The 18306-nt window shown below is 44.4% G+C and overlaps 1 protein-coding gene across 7 annotated transcripts in view; it reads left to right on the forward strand.

Annotated features, from left to right (window-relative positions):
• LOC117153556 (Krueppel-like factor 6) overlaps positions 1–18306 on the forward strand; it is a 276239-nt gene that overhangs the window by 165083 nt on the left and 92850 nt on the right. The window contains exon 2 of one of the 7 annotated variants that reach the window (XM_076621347.1): positions 7691–7789. The exons of 5 other annotated variants lie outside the window; for them this stretch is intronic. The gene's annotated coding sequence lies outside the window, so the exon portion shown is untranslated. Of the gene's footprint in view, positions 1–7690; positions 7790–11196; positions 11314–18306 lie in introns of all 7 variants that reach the window. One more of the 7 variants, XM_076621342.1, reaches the window with a different exon arrangement.

Raw genomic sequence — 18306 nt, forward strand, 5'->3', positions numbered from 1 at the left:
GAAAAATGAAAAGCCGTCGACAGTGATTAATTGCATCGCGCCGCGCGACGTAACGAGCAATTAATTATTATCGGGTAATCAAATTGGCTGCTCTACTCTCTTCGCGTACCCCACCTCTGATTTACCGTCTCCTTCTCTTCTCCTCTCTCTCTCTCTCTCTCTCTCTCCTACTATCTCTGTGAAAGCGGCACGCTTTTTCACGCTGATCTCGTACGCGTCTCGTATTCGTGATTTTTAATTAGTCGCGTGCATCGAGCCGATATCTCGCTTCGAGCGCGAGGATACCGGGCGCGTTTTCACACGCGAGCTGATCCTTTCATCTACCCCAGCGGGGTAGATAAAGTTGGTCACGTTGAACTTTTCCACCCTGCTCTGTCGCTTATCGCCGATCTCTCGATTCGAGCCTTCTCGAGCCTTCCATCTCTATCTACTCCCTCGTTACGTCGACGAACCGTGATCTTCTTATCGGCGAAGAAATCGCCGATAAATATTATGCAAACGAACGATCGACTCTTCCCTCTTCTCGATTCTAACTACTCGGTTCTCTCTTATATCGGTTCGCGAACAATCCACCGCGGCTCCTTTGATTCCGATCTTTCTTCGCTTTCTCGCGATTAGATCTTTTAAAACGATATTGACTAATTTTTGTACTTGCTCTCCTTTCTCCCTCGCGTCGATGCGATCGACGAGGCACGTTGTTTCAACGTGTGTACGTGCACGGGTGCACGGTGCTCCCAGTTTTCTGCATGACGCGTGCCCCTTAGGGTGGACTTGCGACACGCAAGCATGCAAACGAACCTTATGAGTCAGCAGATCGCAGGGGTGCAGCGCGCGCGCGCGCTCGCATAAATTATCCACAAAAATTGCAAAGACCCGGTGAAGAAACGACTGTTTGCCGAATCGAATCGATCGCGTGTATGAAGCGACTCGACGAAACCAGGTTCGACCAGTGTCGAAATTATGCTTGTAATTCCGCGCGGATTTTCGTGCCGCACGAATGCCTCGTAATTCTGCCGCGTTAAGTGTAATTGCGCCGGTATGCGGGGAACAGTAGTGGTTGTGCAGGTGCAGCTCTTTGTACGAGATCGTCGAACGTTGTGTGCACGAACAAGCCTCGGATCGTTTGACGAGATTTTCCTGTTCCTCTGCCGCGTTTACACAGTGGAACTCTGCGTATTATAAAATGATGGCCTGTTAATCGAGACCTGCTCGTCCTATATTCGTTAAAAATTCCTCCCTTAAAATTGGAATTTCATTTGTCTAACCAAATCGCTGAAAAAAAAAAGAAAAAAATGTGAAATGGCTTTTTGGCAAAATTTTATAGCAGTGAGCTTTCTAGGGAAATTCTCTAAAAATTCTTTCGTGTGGAATTATCGCATGAGAATGTATAATATAACCGTTAAAGGAAACCCTCGTTTCCGAAGCTTTGACTTCGCGATAGCACCATTTCAAATTTTACGCTCCCCGTCCTTTCTCCGCTTCCTTGTTTGGTCCGAGGTAGAAGCCGCGGTCGAATGCGCTCGGTGGTTGCCCGGCCGGCCTGAAATCGGGGAGGAGAAGGAGGCGACGAATTCAAAACGAGCTTGCCGGAAATGGAGAACGAGCTTGCCGGAGAATGAATCACGTTTGCACACAGTCACAGGAACGCGTGGTCGCGCGCGCGAATTGTCGGCGTCTCTCGGTCCCGTTCCAGACAAATCCAATTATTCGAAACGAGACCGCAAGCTTTTACGGTCTCGTTCAAGCCTATCTATTTATACGGTACGCTCGGACCCATGGGTTGGGGTGGAAATGTACGGAGGGCTAGCGGTTCCCTCCCTCTTCTTATCCTTCCCGTCGGCGCTCAGGGGGTGGTGGAACACACGCTCGAAACACACGTCCGTTTCCCTTTCTTCTCGTCCCCCACCGATTCCTCGTTTTCAGCTGTTCCACCAACGCGTGCTGTCTCTTCTTCTCTCTTTCCCTTCCGTGAAATTTGGACAGTGTTCGCGTGTACGAGAGAATGATTCGTTTTGTAGATCGGAAGACACGAGGATGAAACGTGAAATATTGCCTTTGGAAACGTTGATGGATGAGCTGTTTTCTTTTTTTTTTTTTAATCTAATAAATAAAATAATATGAAGTACGTCAAAATTATTTGGACATTTAAATGGAAGAGACATTTACGATTTGAATCGTTTCCTACTGTTTTCTATAATGTCAATATAAGTTTGACATGTCCTATATTTTTTGAAACACGTTCGAGGTGTATGTATAAAACTTTCTTGTTTTATCTTCCCCGATTCCCCTTATCGAACGTGACGCTTTCACCTCGAAGAGCAAACGAACGAGTCGTAGTTCCATGGCTAGTCTATCTAGTATTCGCTGGCTGATCCAGCGTGCTCTTGGTGCACGTGTAACGCTAGCCGGTGTAGTGGTCGACGGAGAAGGGGCTCGTGGCAGCGGAGCGAATGCACTTAGCTGTAATCGCGACTGCGGGCGAACTGCAAGCGGCGCGTTAAGCCGACGACGGCCTCAATAGCTCGCTTCCGTGCAGGCCAGCCGGCGTTATTGCCGCCTAATGGCGGCTGCCTACCGGCTGCTAGCTCGCGGACCCCAGGACGCCTTTAAATGGCCAGGTTCTCCGGCTAAACGAGGATAAATGTCGCCAGTCGCTGGAACCTTAATCATCCAGGGAAACAGCGTTCGCGTAGTACCTGCGCTCTTCATCCTATCGGTCTTGTATCGGGTCGAAAGAAGCGACAGGAAGTCGTTACATGTTGCGATTCTCGTTCGCGCTCACTAAGGATAAATACGATAACGTACTCGTAAACTATGAGCACTTAGTGGTATCAGTTTTTGCAGTTTGGTGATTATTTCTGTATTAGCAATTCCTGTCATGTCAGCAGAGTTGTATCTTTTGCATTTTGTAATATATTAGAAGTAGAAGTGATGAGTGATCGAAGACAGATAAGACCGTGTAGGTTATATCATTGATTGTAAGTGAATAGAGATTCAAAGAACACACGTGAAGATTTTCGAAACATGATATCGTATGAAGATTTAGCTGCGCGTAATAAAAATACGTATTGCGCGCGTGAGATCTTCAGAAATGAACAGTTTTTAATCGTAATCAAATGCTCACCATTTCGACACCCACTTTTTACAGCGCTATCGATTTTTTCTTTACGATCCTCGTCCCTGGAAATTTCGTGGCACGATCCATTTAGGCTAGTACACTGCTGGTTCCAGGATCGATAACTAGTCGGCGAAAGTTTCCCGAAGGGTCGAACGTTTCCCGCTGCTATCGCGTTAATATTTCAGCCGTGTGTTTGCGATCGCCAAACAGTCGTGCGGGTTTGGCAAGCAACGTGCCGGCGCGCGTTCGATCGAGCAAGCTCCGACGCCCGTTTGTCGTGCCTCGCGTCATTTAATGAGCCAGGAATTCCGAGGATTTTATCGCCGCTACAGCCAACGTCCCTCCGCTCGCGACGCCCTCGTACACAAACACGTGCTCGCATTTTAATGCAAGCGTGCCTACCGCGTTTTGCATCGACTCGATCAATTGTTCATTTCACCGAGACTTACTTTCTTTTCAACATGAATCTTGACAGTCGCGTTCCTTGGATTGTTGACCTATTTTTATTATTAATTCTAATTCTAATTAAATCAATTTTCTGTTCCATGACTTCTCTAAATATCTATTCCCATCCACAAATTATGTATACGCAAAATGCTCAGACGTTTGTACTATTTGCAATAAAGCAAACAGAATATACTGAAACGACAATCGTAATCGATAGAAAACAAAGCGAGGATCCAATGTTCCTTTTTCTATCTATATTCGTTCATCCTAACAGGACTACGCTATCGTAACAGTACTACGGTATCCACACAAAAGTACATTCAGCTCTCTCAACCCACCTCCTTTCACCCTACAAACCCATGCCTCTTCCCAGCTACCTCCATTTTCTCTACTCTGGAATCCCCAGGCTCCATAAAAAAGGGAGAAGGAAACATCTCTAACCAACTCGCTCTATGAATGCAATCTTCGTGGAACAGGTAAGACGCAACCAAATAGCATAACGCGTGGCTCTGTATACACGCGTCCCGCTGTTTTAACGGAGCGGATGCAATATGGTCCCGATGGGATTGCTCATGGGGGTTGCATCAGCCTCCACCAAGTATGTGTGCACCCTGGTGTTCGTGGGTGGAAAGAGAAGGATCAAAGGTAAGGCCAGCGGCCTCTCGTAATCCTGAAGTATATACGAGGTTATGTACACGAAGAATAAGGGACCACCAAGCGAGTTCGCCTCCATTTGGCCGGCTGGCCGATTGTCCAGCCTGCCGTTATTACGGATACACCGGATAATGTATCTGGATTTCTACCTCCCACAGACCCTCTCGCGCTCGTACGCACGTGCCTCTATATCAGTAGTCGTAATAACGCGGCTCGACCCGGTACATCGATCTTGATTTGCCCTGCTCCCGGACGCCGTGATATTTGCTTTTAATTCTACCGTACAGCAGGACACGCTTGTTTCTCAGCATGTTTCGCGAATGATGATTGCCAAACGAGATTTGGAATGGATGATTATGTTTGAAAATGTATGTTTGGTTTGATGATGTTGAAGGTGGAGGAAATGTGTGAAGAATTTTGCTAGATGAGGTTAGATGGTGTGACGCGTGATTGGAATGATAGATTATTAGAATGGAAATGTAATTTCTAAGGCTATTAGATAATGAATTGTATTGCTTGAAGTTGCACAATTCCTAGCAATTCGGTACAGAATCGTGTCAAACGAAAAATATGCAAGTGGAAAAGGTTGCGAATATTTTGTTCGTGAAATTGGCAAAAGTCGTCTCTAATCGAGGAATTAGATTTTGTATTCAGTGTAAATACATGTTTCTAATGGTCGAGTCTGATTTGATCTATCTTCTTGCAATTGTCGTGAACTCGGAACAGTTTCATTCTGGGACGTAAAGCGCAAAGTGGAACCGCAAGCGTCCGTTGTGTTGTTTAATTAAAAAAGAAACGTTTGAACTGAGCCCTTGACCGAACCAACCGCTATTGGTTTATCTCTTCCATTCCTCGGTTTCGCACCGGTGTACACAGAACGGAAGGAGAGAAGGCGCCGCGGAGTCGAAGAGTTAACTAAACATGGGAAAAGTTGGCTCTCGCCTCGATTTCGAACGTGAGCTGGTGTAAATACCAGCCACTGGTGGTATTCATTAAGAATTTCCAGGCTCGTCCTTCTTTCGAACGGAACTTGCGAATTAAAGCCCTCCTTCTGATGGAAATCCTGCAAAAGAAAACGAACAATTTATAACAACTTCTTGTCTCTTACTAGAACGGGTATTCTCTGACTATGATCAGAAATTGGAGCAACGAGAAAAAGGAAACAATATGCAGAAGCTAATTTACAAAATTGCTAGAATTAGTAAAAGATAATTTATAAAATATCCAATAAATTAAAAGAACTCTCAATTTCTGAAAAGGAAGAGAAGATAATGTAAGTACAAAAGCGTATGACGAGAACGTGGTTGAGCGCTGATCCACGAGGATTTTCTTGTAGGCGTAGAATCGCGCGTTATAAATTTTCCCTCCGTCTAAGAAGAGAGCCACGCGAGACGGTCTCTGGTCGCGTTCCATTCGGCTCAAACTTTCTTTTCGCGCTCGAGAAAGGGCATGAAACGGCAGTCTCTCATTCTCCCGGGCTACCGGCGAGCACTCGGTCAGACACCCCCGGGATTTCAGAATATGTGTACAGAAAACGCGCCACCCCCTCGTTCGCCCTGCTTCAACCCCCGAGGCCGGAGGTCTCTGGGCTTCTCTCCGTTCTGGCTGAAATGGCCGGCGTGACAAGGCGCGGCACAAAGGAAAACTTTCATCTACCACCCGCTACGGAAACAGGGTCGCCGGTCGTGGCGACGCAACGCGCGCGCCAAGAAAGGAACGAAAGGTTTATTTTTCAGAAGGGAGCAAGAGCCTAAGATTTATGTATACTCTCACCTGCTGACGCTGCCACGGTTTTTCTTCGGATTTCATAGCAGGCCAGAACCTGGCCCGATCACGCAGACACCATTCTTAGCCCGGGATCGATGGACGACCGGTTTGGGAAATAAATTTTTCGAATAACGGACGTTGGTTTAATGTGATCCGTGTTTAGGAGAGATAGATGTATGGGATGGTTTTAGTGTCGTGTAATATTGGCTGGATTGTGACGGTTGGATATGTGAGAGTAGGATGCTAAATGGGAGTGATAATAAAGATGGATTGCTATGCAGGAATCTTGCGGACGAAGCATGATGGAATTTTTGTGTTGGAAGAAATAAAGGGATATTGCAATTATATAGAAATATAGGGGACGTATTTAGGTTTGTTGGCGCTTGTTTCACTTTGCTCGTTATTTTCGTTTGTTTATCCTATTGCTTATATTTGATGGAAATTGCGGTGAAGAAATATTTTGTGTAACATCAGCGTTTTTATCGCTGATGTCTGTAATGAAAATTATCGTGAAAATATTTTCTAAAACTTCAACCATCGTCGTACGTGCTTCCTTGCCATCTGCAAATAACACAGCAACGTCGAAGTTAATCCGTTCCAAAAAAGCAATCTTCCACTCACTTACGAAGAAACGGGAAACAACTTGAAAGTCGAGAAACTTCGTGAGGTTTTTCGATGGTTCGCATCGAATCTCTCGGCGGGAAACGGCGATTTAAAGAGACGACGTGGACCGATTTCCGCGTGGAAAGTCCGTACACGGACACGTAAGAACGGTTTGCGGTCTTCGACTAGTCCTCACTGCTTGTATGTTTCGTTTGATGCCCGCTCACGGGTAAACTACGCCGAACAAATCGCGAAACGGCTTCTCGACGACTTTTCCTGCTATCGACAACGCTAAAAATGGAGCTAGCCGACTGAGAAGTTTCCTTTAAGGTCGCGCCGCTGTGTCGCCCTTCCGGATGCCATTCGACGTGACTGCTTAATATCTCTCCGATCGCATTTTGATCGGATACGTGTGCGTTTTACCGATCGAGAGCCTGACTCGTTGCCGAACAGATGTATAAATAAAAATGGACGTTGTTCGAATTGTTGGTTAAACCGCGCTGGGTTTCTTTTCGCTGAAAATTCGGATAGAGAGACTGAAAGTCTTTTAAAAATTGTTCCTTTTACGTTCGTACAAACGTATTTACACGAGTGAAAACCGGTTAGGTGAGCCATGGATTTCGTCAGAAAAATTCTGTAATTTTGCTTTGCGCCGGAATCAAAGGATGGCAAAATGTGAAACCAGACAGAAGAATCTTTTAAATTCCATTTCCAGGAAAGCTATAGTTGATGTACATTGTGATCATTATTCGCATCGAAATTATACTGTTTAAAATTTTTTAAATACTTTCGTGAGTCATAGTAATTTAAAAAATATATAATAGAAAAAGAAGATAATAAGCAACAATAAATCCAGGACAGTCAGTAATACTTTCCATTTTCAATACAATATTTCCTCGGTGTAATAAACTTTCAAAACGTACGCTGAAATGTTCCATAAAATGTAACCATAACATTCTCAATAATACAGTTTACGTTCTTTGAATTCACTTCCAAATCCTTCCGTTTTCGCCGGCTCTTCGTGGGAAAGCTAACAATTCCAGGCGAGGATATTAAAATTCCGGCACGCCGGTGTTTATTAATGTATCTGCATATTTATAGATATCGTAAATGCGCGCTGAGAGCAGCTTGTTCAACGCCGGCGGCACGATACCCCTGGGCTCGGCGTGCTAAGCAATAGGTCGAAGCTTCTAATTAAAGGTAAATAATCGCGCGGCCAGCTAGCGCATGAATACGAGGCCGTAGGGAGCTCGTTTGCACCCTGCTACGGCCTGGTTTGACACTGGCCGGAGGGTGAACACACAACCGATGACGGGTGACTGTGTTCCGTGGAAACGCGAGCAACGCCAGGAAATTTCCTATTCTCTTCCTCCACAAGTCATCCTCTCGTGTCCCTTCGTTCTACGATTTGTTTTATATCACTATAAAAAAAGAAACGCTACGCTAAATATACTATGTGTTTCAGGAAAAAAATATTCGATCTTCAACTAGATCGCATTACTCCAATTTGCAACCAGTATTTGACATTGATTCGTTCCATTCTCAAAACGAAAAAGACCGATCGTTCGGTGGACAGAGAAGGTGGAGGGAGAAACGGTACGAAATTACGAGGCTCGGTGTTTTCCCCTACCGGAAACGTGCGACGTTATCGCGACGAGTGGGAACCTTGTTCCGGGACCGCGTATTGAAATATTTATTCAGAGTGGCAGTCGGTTCGTTAGACACCGTCGAGCGACACATTGACGCGCCGGCCTCGTTATTAAATTTTCATGAATCTGTGGAATGAACTTACAAATGGAAGAAGCAAAAATTCGTTAATTGAGACAAATCGCTGAACAAACCCCTTTACCCCGAAACACATCGGAAACGAAAAATTCGACAAACAATCGAAGAATCGCCGGACACGAAACGAACGAACGCTGGTATACGAGTACCAAGTATGATATTCACGTGTATGTACACATACGTATGTATAGAGATACATGAACGTAAAATCCAGCTCGTTCGCAGCCTTCGGGTGGCGCTTATTTTTCCGGGACGCTTTGGGGCGGTCGTCAGCTGGCAGTCGACCGGTTATCGGTGGTCGGGCCGCTTCGAGTGGCGACGACCGGTTTCAATTTGCAGGTCAGGTTATTTCGTAGGTTCGAAATGGCGGGCGCACAGCCGCGGTCCGGACCGGCTCTCGCCGGCAATTTGCAATTTCCTGCCAATTCTGCTATCTCGCCCCGATGTACGCGTGTAGCGAGCCGCGTATGGCAACACACACCATATTTCGCCAAGCCTTAATTTAGGAGCGCCGAACTCGCGTTATCCGTGCGCATCGGCCGCTTGCATTACCGGGCCCGGTGTAACCTAATCTCGGTAACGAATTCGGTGAACGTATTTCCCATCCACGATTCCGAATTCGTAGCCGACTACGGGGCTAGAGGTTTTCAACGTGTCCACCCGGCGCCAACGAATTGTCTCTCCTGTAATCAGTCAGAGAGACGAATAAAAGGACGTTAATATATGCAAAACGCGTAATGTTCGGATACTCGAATCCAACGAGTTTCGCGGTCGCAAAGAAACGTGATTTGCTGTTCCATGGAAGGACAAACATTTGTAGAGATTTCGAAGCAATCAGCGATCCTCTGGTTGGAAGAAATATGTGGAAGTAAATCAATGGACTTTACCCAGTTTTACGATTTCTTTTTGCTTTTTGGAAGAAGAAAAGCGTGATTATGGCTATGAACGGAATACGGAGTGTTACATTTGTTTTTAACATCAGAGGAATAGTTTGGATAAAAATTGAAAGATGTAGAGAATCTGCCAAACCAATGTGAAATATTTACAGCAGCGACGTTAATGTATTCACATCGGAAATCGCAAAATTTTCGTTGCGAGTATTTGACAATCGTTTGACAGATCAAGTATTCATGCGTCACAAAGTAACGGCAGCGAAATGACATTTTGAAACACGAAATAAATCCATCACGGTAGAAGAGTACATAAATTCGCAGTCTTAGAGAAAATTTGTCGCGTCAATGCGAATGAAAGCATAGAGAATTGTATTTATTCGCTATAGCGCTATTAATCTGTCATCGTGAAGTTTTCAATGACCATCGCGAATATTTCACACGGGGCTAGGGAATTGTTCGAATACATTAGGAAGTTAAGAAAATTCAAGACGTCATACTTTTAAATTGGGAATCATTTGCATAGAATTCTGTGTAAGTCGCGGAATATAGGTTCGCCGAGGAAAATCTTCCGTGAGCACGTACAAATGGTTAAAGACTAACTCGAAATGCATTTGTGCCGTTTCTCTGAGCAATATCGTGCGAGGATACGTTCCGCACGCCATGGTCCACTAAATTCAGAACAATTGGAAATAATTATAGGTCGTTAATGTCGAGAGAATAATAGCGACTGTATTACGGAATCGCGGGAGAGAGAGAGAGAGAGAGAGAGAGAGAGAGGGAGTGGTTGGAGAAGAAAAAAGGGGAGGGAGGAAGGAACTGCAGCGCGGAATTACCTGAAAATGGTTGCCATTGTGTTGAACAACGTTGTAGCATAGTTTTGTTGTGGATCCTCGGCTTAATTCTACGCCGTGCGTTAAGTACAGATAACAATGTGTTGGTGTGGAAATTCGTATTGGAGATCGTTCATGTGGATGAAAGCACGAGTCGTGATTTATTTCAAGCTTGATGGGATATAGAATGTATTTTCACGCGTGATATTCAAAGGATGGTGTTCCAAAAAGCTAAAAAACCCATAGAACAAACGAATAAGAAAAATATCCGTTTCTTGGTCGATCACATTTCATTTACATGAAATCGCATTTTATGAAATCGAATGTTGATTACATAGTAAACGATATCGTTTGAAAATAACCGTTTGGTGAATGTAACGCAAGACTCATTCATTACCGGTGCAATCAAGGGCGGAACGATATGCGAGAAGCCGGAAGACACGGAGTAGAGTCAGTCCGATCAAAAGCCATGAGCCACTCCGGTCGGATATGAGATTCGATCCCCCTATTCTTCTCCCCTTCTGCGTAGTTCGTCCTCACGGCTCGACGATCAAAATAATAATTACTCGACGTGTCGTTACTTTCGATTTTGTCGCTCGGCTGGACAGCTTTGCGTCGCGTTCGGCGTTGATTATTCGACGCACGAAAGAGCACCTTTGCGCCGGAACTGACCGAGCGTACGCCTCTTTTTAGCCAGTCGATATTAATTAGAACGTTCCGTCGCGAGTGACTGTTCGTTTTCTCGCATCTACGCAAGCGACAGCACTTGATAATAATTACCGCCTCGTCGATCGATCGGTCGAATGATCGATAAAATCTTCGTCAAGCGAGACGATTGTTTCGAACTTCCATGGTCAATTTCTTTACTTCGATATGCGAGAATGGTAATTAAATATATTTATGATAAATAGTTCACAATTAAACTATATAAATACTCGAATTTTCTAAACGTTAAGTTAATAAAGTAAAAGCTTTTTCTCTATTTTACCTAACCATTTTTGCACACCCAACTTTGCTTTTTATCAGCTGAAGTTACAACGTGCGAGAAACGAGCGTGAAGCAAAATTTAATCGTTTTTCTCTGTCTTTTTTTTTTTTAGGTAAGCGCTAATTTTCACCGGTTTGGCTATTCTCTGCCAGTGTTTTCCGCAATGGCCGCCCCAGGGAGTTGGTCAGGCAACGAGGAGTAGCGGATAAGAGGACGGCGGGAATCGCAGGTATTCTAGCAAGCTCCTTTATTTCTAATTGCATTTCGAGTTAATGGAATACGCATAATCGTCCACCAAGTTCGTGGAATTCGAGCGAGATTCTACAAAATTAAGCGCGGTTTTCGCGTGCCCTCTTCCGCCTACGGATCACCAACCCGTCCCTAACGTAACGTGCACATACGAGACGCATTCCTCAGGATACATACGCGTTCACGATTTTTACGCTTGAGTTTGTCTTGCTTTGTGTACGTTTGTACGTTTTGATCTATTAGATGGTGCATGCTGAATAGTTAGATCGTAGGAAAAAAGCACATACTCAGGGGTTGGGAAGAGTTAAAGAACTTACTATATATGTTTGAAAACAGTCTCTGCTTTGTACATTCTATGTGTAAGGCTAAGATTCTCAGGAAAATGAAATAGAGTTCACAAATTTATCTATTAAGCTCGCTATATACGTAGTTGAAACGATCTTTCGTAAATTGCAAGCGAGAGGGTGACTCTTTTTCGGAAACAAAAGCGCGATGCTCGAGCCTCGTTTCAATTAGCACCAGTTGCAAAATCGCTCTTTGAAGAGCGTGTAACTTGGAGACTTCGTACCGAATTGTTGCTTTCACAAGGCTCGAGAATATTCCGTGAGCTTCTGGTTTCAACACGGGCATGAATAATAACTGCGAAGATCAATGGGATGCTGCAATTTTGATATTTCAGGGAGACTGTAATCTTCACGGAACGCTATAAGTGTTTTCGTTAATGCGATGATTAGTACGAATCGCGACTGGAGTAAGACCTCCAGAACCTGACTGAAACGCGAGTTTCTATAGGTTACGAACTTTCCAACATTACGATTCGAGTTAGTTTAATAATTAGATGGAATGTCGGGAACATTTGAAAAATGTACGAAAGTCTCCCATGGAAAAGGTGAAATTTTTTGAAAATCAGCAAGCACGGGAGAACTATGATTTCGCGACACACGGTTATGAAAGAGTCATGACATGGATAAAATGTGACGCTGGAATTCGATCCGCGAAGTGTGAAATTAGTCGTTGGCCGCTTGACGCTTGTCTACCGCGAAATTTACATTCCTCCATTATCACGTGTCTAAATTTTCAGACTACGTTCGAAGTTCATAGCGACGTCTCATTAGAGTCAATCATTCCAAAATTAAACGTTCCAAAAACGAATAAACTTTTGCATTTAATTCTAGTGCCCGTCATATACAGATCACGTTTGTCCCAGTAGCGTGTATTTGATTCTGATTTAACGTAATTATAAACGTAACGATATTTCATGTAAACTCTATAATTCATTCGATATTGTTTATCGAAATCCATTAACAATAACCAACGAAAAGGTCCAAACCTTCGAACGCGATTTGCATACTCCGGATGCGCGGATCCATTGTTGTTTCGAAACAAGTATATGGAAGCTATCACATGACCATGCACTTCCAAACACGTAGCTGGCCTTTTCCGGTTCGTAACGATGGCTACTTGTGCGGCCATTTTCCGACAGATTCGTATTTCATTGGTGCGCACCGAATTTCGATGTGCCTTTTCAGCTGTGCTATAAATACACTCCCCAAGGGGAACAAAGAAACATGGCGTCGCTTCCGGCGCGTCCTTCGCGAACCCTATTAGAAAAGTCACAAACGATAAATTTTCAAGGCTGCATCGAGTGCAAATTTTCTTCTTCCTTCGTCGGTTTATACAATTTATCTTTCTCTCTTTATACTTGCATATTTCTGTAGAGTATTTTGTGATCTTTCGCTACTTCGTATCGTTCTTATCGTAAAAAAGAAAAAGGCAGATTTTTATTATTCGAAGAACCACGGCGATTCGATCTGATGGTACGCAAATATAGTGGTACGCACAATGGTATACGCAATGATACATGGCAGAGATTCTACGATCGAGCGTGAGAGAAGATAAACCGAGTCTAAGAGCACCTTTCCTTTCAGCGGATGTGTTTAACGTACAAACGGCGAATCCACGTTATCTTTCGCCCCCTTTTCTTCCAAGTTAAACATTTACAACCGGAGAAGGAACGCAAACGACCATGGATGAACGCCTGCTCATTTCTTTGCCACTCTCGTATCGACGAGCGCACGTGGCCATGACTAAGAATCGCCTCCTTTCCAAGATTTTCATTGCTGTGTATCAGTGCGAAACTGTAATTTTCCTCTTCGTATGTTGCTACACGGGTATTAAGGGCGATAACGGGTGTTCCGCCGGATAAAAGGAACGATCGTTCGCTTTGATACTGAGCCAAGCCTGTATCTGAATCAAAGATCATTCGTGCATTGGTTTTACCAATGGGTCTTTGGACGAGGACTTACAAATGATTCTAATTTTAACTTCACCGCTTTCTACGTCATTTAAATTGAAACGGTAACTGATTTTACCCCGGAATATCGAAAATCGATCGATTAACCTTTCAGTGGCGGACGCTTAATTTTATTTCGATCGTGGCATTTCTTGCAGTAGCTAAAATGTATTGACCAACGGATAATGTACAAAAGTAATTTATAACAGATCAGTGGCCAAGCTCGATGCAAAATTAACCGCGTTTAAAGAAAAACTTCATCGATTTCAGCATTAAAACGATAGCATCACGGATTCACTGATCCATAAAACATGCAGGTGCGCATCAAAAAATTACGACACGCCTCTCTATGAATTCGCATCTCTCGCGTACCATTTATATTCATCGAATCGTTCTTACGGACTCGCTATGTCCCCAGATATCCTATATATCGCGCTACGTAACCTGCAAAAACACGGAAAGAAAGAAACGGAAAGAGGGGGGAAGAAAAAAAAAAGAAACGATCGGTCTTCGGAAAAAACGCGGAAACTGCACCACATTTTTTGCAGCGGCGTTATGCAACGATACTGCGAACAGATTGGTGAGCATTTGCAGGCCTTGCCAAGCAGCTTCTTCCTCGCAGGAAAAACGAGCACAAATTACTCGCCACTTTTGCATAAGCGTAGACGTTTCGCCGCGCTGTTTGCTCGCTAGGACCATTTGGTTAAAAGCACACGGTGCGGCCACGTGCACACCCCTGAATTTCAACTTAATTGCGTTAAAGGTTACAGAATATACGGCGCTCTCCTTTGAATTTACCGTGCTTTCCCATATTCCGACTGCACGCACCCGATCCAGGTTTCCCCGGGACTCGGCTGCTTTACCGTATCCGGAGATTTACAGCGGTCAGTCGAGGGATTAAACAAGGACAATGTTGTTTTTCCTTCGTCCGAGAATCGTGGACTGGTTCCACGTATTTTCGCCGGTTCTCAACGAGTTATGGCTCGCGCGATGTTTCTTGTGGCCGAGGCGGGAAATTTGGAATTTATGCGACGCAAGATAGCTGCTGGTTACGCATATTCCGTGGATTACGTCGAGGAAAAAGGGAATTTTTGCGATAACGGTTGGATTTGGATAGAAATTAGACAGCCAAAGCTGGCAGACACGCGCGAAATGAACCGTAAGCACTCTCGTTCTCTCTGGATCGGAGGAAATTGTTCCTGGGCACCTTCGCGTGAGTTTCTTCTAAGGATTTTCGGTGAACACGAGAGGAAACTGGAACGAGGAGGTGGGGAAACGAAATGGTCCAGAAAGCCATGACTTCGTGCCGCCCTTTCAAAAGTGGCTGCTGAAAGTGGCACTCTTTCAGTAGAAGTTTAGCGGTACTTCCTCTCGAGTCTCCGGTACTTTCTCGTTCGATTTAGGAAGAATCGTTTTTAATTAAACTCGACAAAATGTGTATGAACTGGTTCTACAGTGATTTCGTAGCGCGAAAAACCGTGACAAAGTTGAATTTAGCGAGGCTAATCGATGCTAACGATGCTTTAATCGCGCGACCGTCGACGCGCGTTTTCCTCTCTCGCTTTTTGCCGCTTCCATCGGCTGACGGAGAATTTTGGCACGGTGAACGAGAATCGGCGAAGCTGGATCCGGCGGATACATTGATCCGACGATGTTCCAAATAACGGGTCGGAAGCGCGCGAGATCGTCCTCTATTTTTCCACCGGGAACGATAAATTAAAATTAGCACGCGAGATCGTTTGGTAGGCCAGAATACGGTAAAAAGGAGGGTCGGAACCGACACGGTGTTATTTATGCCTCGACGTGCACACTCGATCGTTCCGCTTTTTTCCCCCCACCTCTGGAACCGAAGGGGTCAATCAGTGCTTATCGATCGATTTAATTCAGTCGACGAGCGGAAGTCGGCCGCTGGAATCGCTGTTTATTAAATTATCGTCGAATTAAACGGTCCATCCAGTGGAACAAGCTACAAACGTGTAAATTGTTGGAAATTAATCAAAGTGTCAAAGAGTAGTTTGAAAATTAATTTTCATATGTTAATTTTTTTATGTAAAATGTAGACTGTGCTTTCTAAGTAGAACTTCAGTTACTCTATAAATAATTAAAATAAACCTCTATCGAAATTTTAAATTCTTAATACAAGAGAAAGGCAAAATAGTAGCTGTTCTTCTTTTCTTGTGCACTAGATGATAATTATCAGCAGCGATCAATTTTTTCTCATTTTGTACAATTTTTTATTTTTTTCTATTAAATCAGATGCACCATTAGCTCGTTTGCCATTCATAAAGTGTATAAACAATTTCATATTCTAAACTCACGGCGCAGGAGTTGAGCCCCGAGGTGTCTGATTATGGGTTTCCCATTCCACTGGCGGGCTGACGCCTCGATGTAACAACAATTAGCGCGCACGTATTCCATCGTCTTTCTTGCTCGAGTTCGCAAATTTAACGTCGTCTTAGGAGGAGCCGCTCTCAAACATATTAGAAAATTAGCGTGCCCTGGCTGGCAACGGCTTTTCATTTTCCTCTCATTAAGCTCGCATAATTACGCGAGGACGGCGGCAATCTTGTCTTCCGTGTGCACACGGAAACCCGCTTAAGGATACCGCGTGCTTGCGAGTCGTAATAACACAAGGAATTAGAAGTTAATAGCCACGGACGTTCTTACGACATTTTAAATTGCACAGTACTTTTTTCGTGGTTGGTTAATTGCATCGAATCTCCGTGACAAACTGAAAATTCTTGGAATCTTTATTCATCCACCGATTTAAGTTTCCATGAATGGTTAATTTGAAGCAAATGAGGGTTTCATTGAAAACAAGTGATTTTACAGGGAAGTATGCTCTGAGATTAGATTATGAAAATGTAAATGGTTCCAGAATCTCAGAATCCATTGTTTTTACATTTGGAATTATAACAGTGAAATTTCTGAAATTAAATCACAAGATCTTTCTTACCCGTAGAAAGCAGTCGTGCGCAAATTTTATTCTCTATTATTCATCGTTTCTGTATTACATGTAACTCGCTAATTCTGCAACACCATATCAGAAATACACGCCAATCCTGCGTAAAGCCAGTAAACAAGCCTGTGTATACGCATAAAGGCTCGACAAATGTACAAGATCATAGACACGGTGCAGTGTCGCAGACAGTGTAATCTCAGTGCGTTTCGTTCTCAGCGAAGCTGAACACTCGTAAACATTCTCGACAGCCGGTCCGCTCGCAGCGAGCGCGCGAAATACGCGTCGACCCTTGCGGCATAAAGCACCGTTGCGTTGTCTCGGCAAGGCTGCCGGGCCAACGTAATTTTTCTCACTTTGCAACTTGCCCCGTAAATAATAGCGACGCGCGACTCGACCGCCTCCACGGCGACTCCACCTCTCTTACTCTTTCTCGTTCTCTCCTTCCATCTTTCACCCTCTTGTTCTTCTCGGTTCACCCTCCAGCTCTCAAGCCCTCCCTCTTGGCGCACTCGTAGAAACTGCATCGTAATCCCGGCGTACTCGTAAGTTGGCAACTCGAAGCGAGAACTCCTACGTTCTACGTTACAATTTGCCCTTCGGCGACCGTTCCATTCCGAGCAGCAGTCCTGCCTTTGATATTTATGGTAATGCGACGCCGGGGCCTATCAGTCCCGATATTCCGGCGAAATCGGGTGACCGCGATGGACCGGGACGCGCTTCCGATCCGGAAAAGAGATAACTTCGGTTATCGAGCGAAATGAAATGCGAGCCGACGAATTTCGAACTCCACCGGACGCGTTTCACCCTCCACCCTCGTTCCGATCACCGTTCTTAGTTCCTCTCGTGTTCTGTTTTCTTTTGTATTCGTTTTACTGCCTGCCAACGTGACAGGGGTGAAACTCGAATTTGCATCGACCAGGGGAAACGGCAACCTGCAGGGCTCGCGGATTCACCGAAGGGAACAGTGACTGGTGGGTGTACCGCGTTATTTCTGATGGATTCGCCTTGTGAAAGGAGTGACTTGGCTTGTTCGATCAAAAGGAACTTCCGATTTCTTTCATCTCTTCGATATCGCGTGATTTGCATCAGGACATAACGATGGATTTAAGATATTTGAATTATTTCTGCTTAGTTTCTTCGTATCTAAAATGGATACAATTTTCAATAATTTTTATGTTAACAACTACGACTTTCTATCTTTCATTAGTTACGTGTCGTAAAATCTAGATGGTTTTTTATAAAATTGGTCCAGGAAACGCGTTCAGAATCCGAATTATATCTATTAAAATTGATCCATGGAGTCTAATAAAAATATCAGAAACACCGCTTTGGAATGTAAGGCGATCCTTATGTAACAAGTTTGACAAACGATAACACAGGTAACATTACGTTGCCCGATCGCATACACGGGTCACGGGTTATGTTTAACCGTAAGTCAATTCTCAGACGTGGGACTGGCTCGAACGTAGCCAGATGCACGTAATAGCGGCATTTCCGCTGAAATTGTGCTGTGGATAGCGTCGACGGTGCAGATCTAAGCGGCCATTAAAGCCGGTGCCGCCGGTCAAAGATTGTCGCGACGAAAGACGAATCGAAGATCGAAGAAGCAATAACTTTGTATTATGGAGTTTCGTTGTATGAAGTAGTCGTAAGAATTTTCTATATAGCGAAATCGTAACCATTGTTCGGAAACGTGGATGAAAGGCAGCTCCACTATA

This window comes from Bombus vancouverensis, chromosome 1 (genome assembly GCF_051014615.1).
Source record: "Bombus vancouverensis nearcticus chromosome 1, iyBomVanc1_principal, whole genome shotgun sequence".
In the NCBI taxonomy this organism is placed as follows: domain Eukaryota; kingdom Metazoa; phylum Arthropoda; class Insecta; order Hymenoptera; family Apidae; genus Bombus; species Bombus vancouverensis.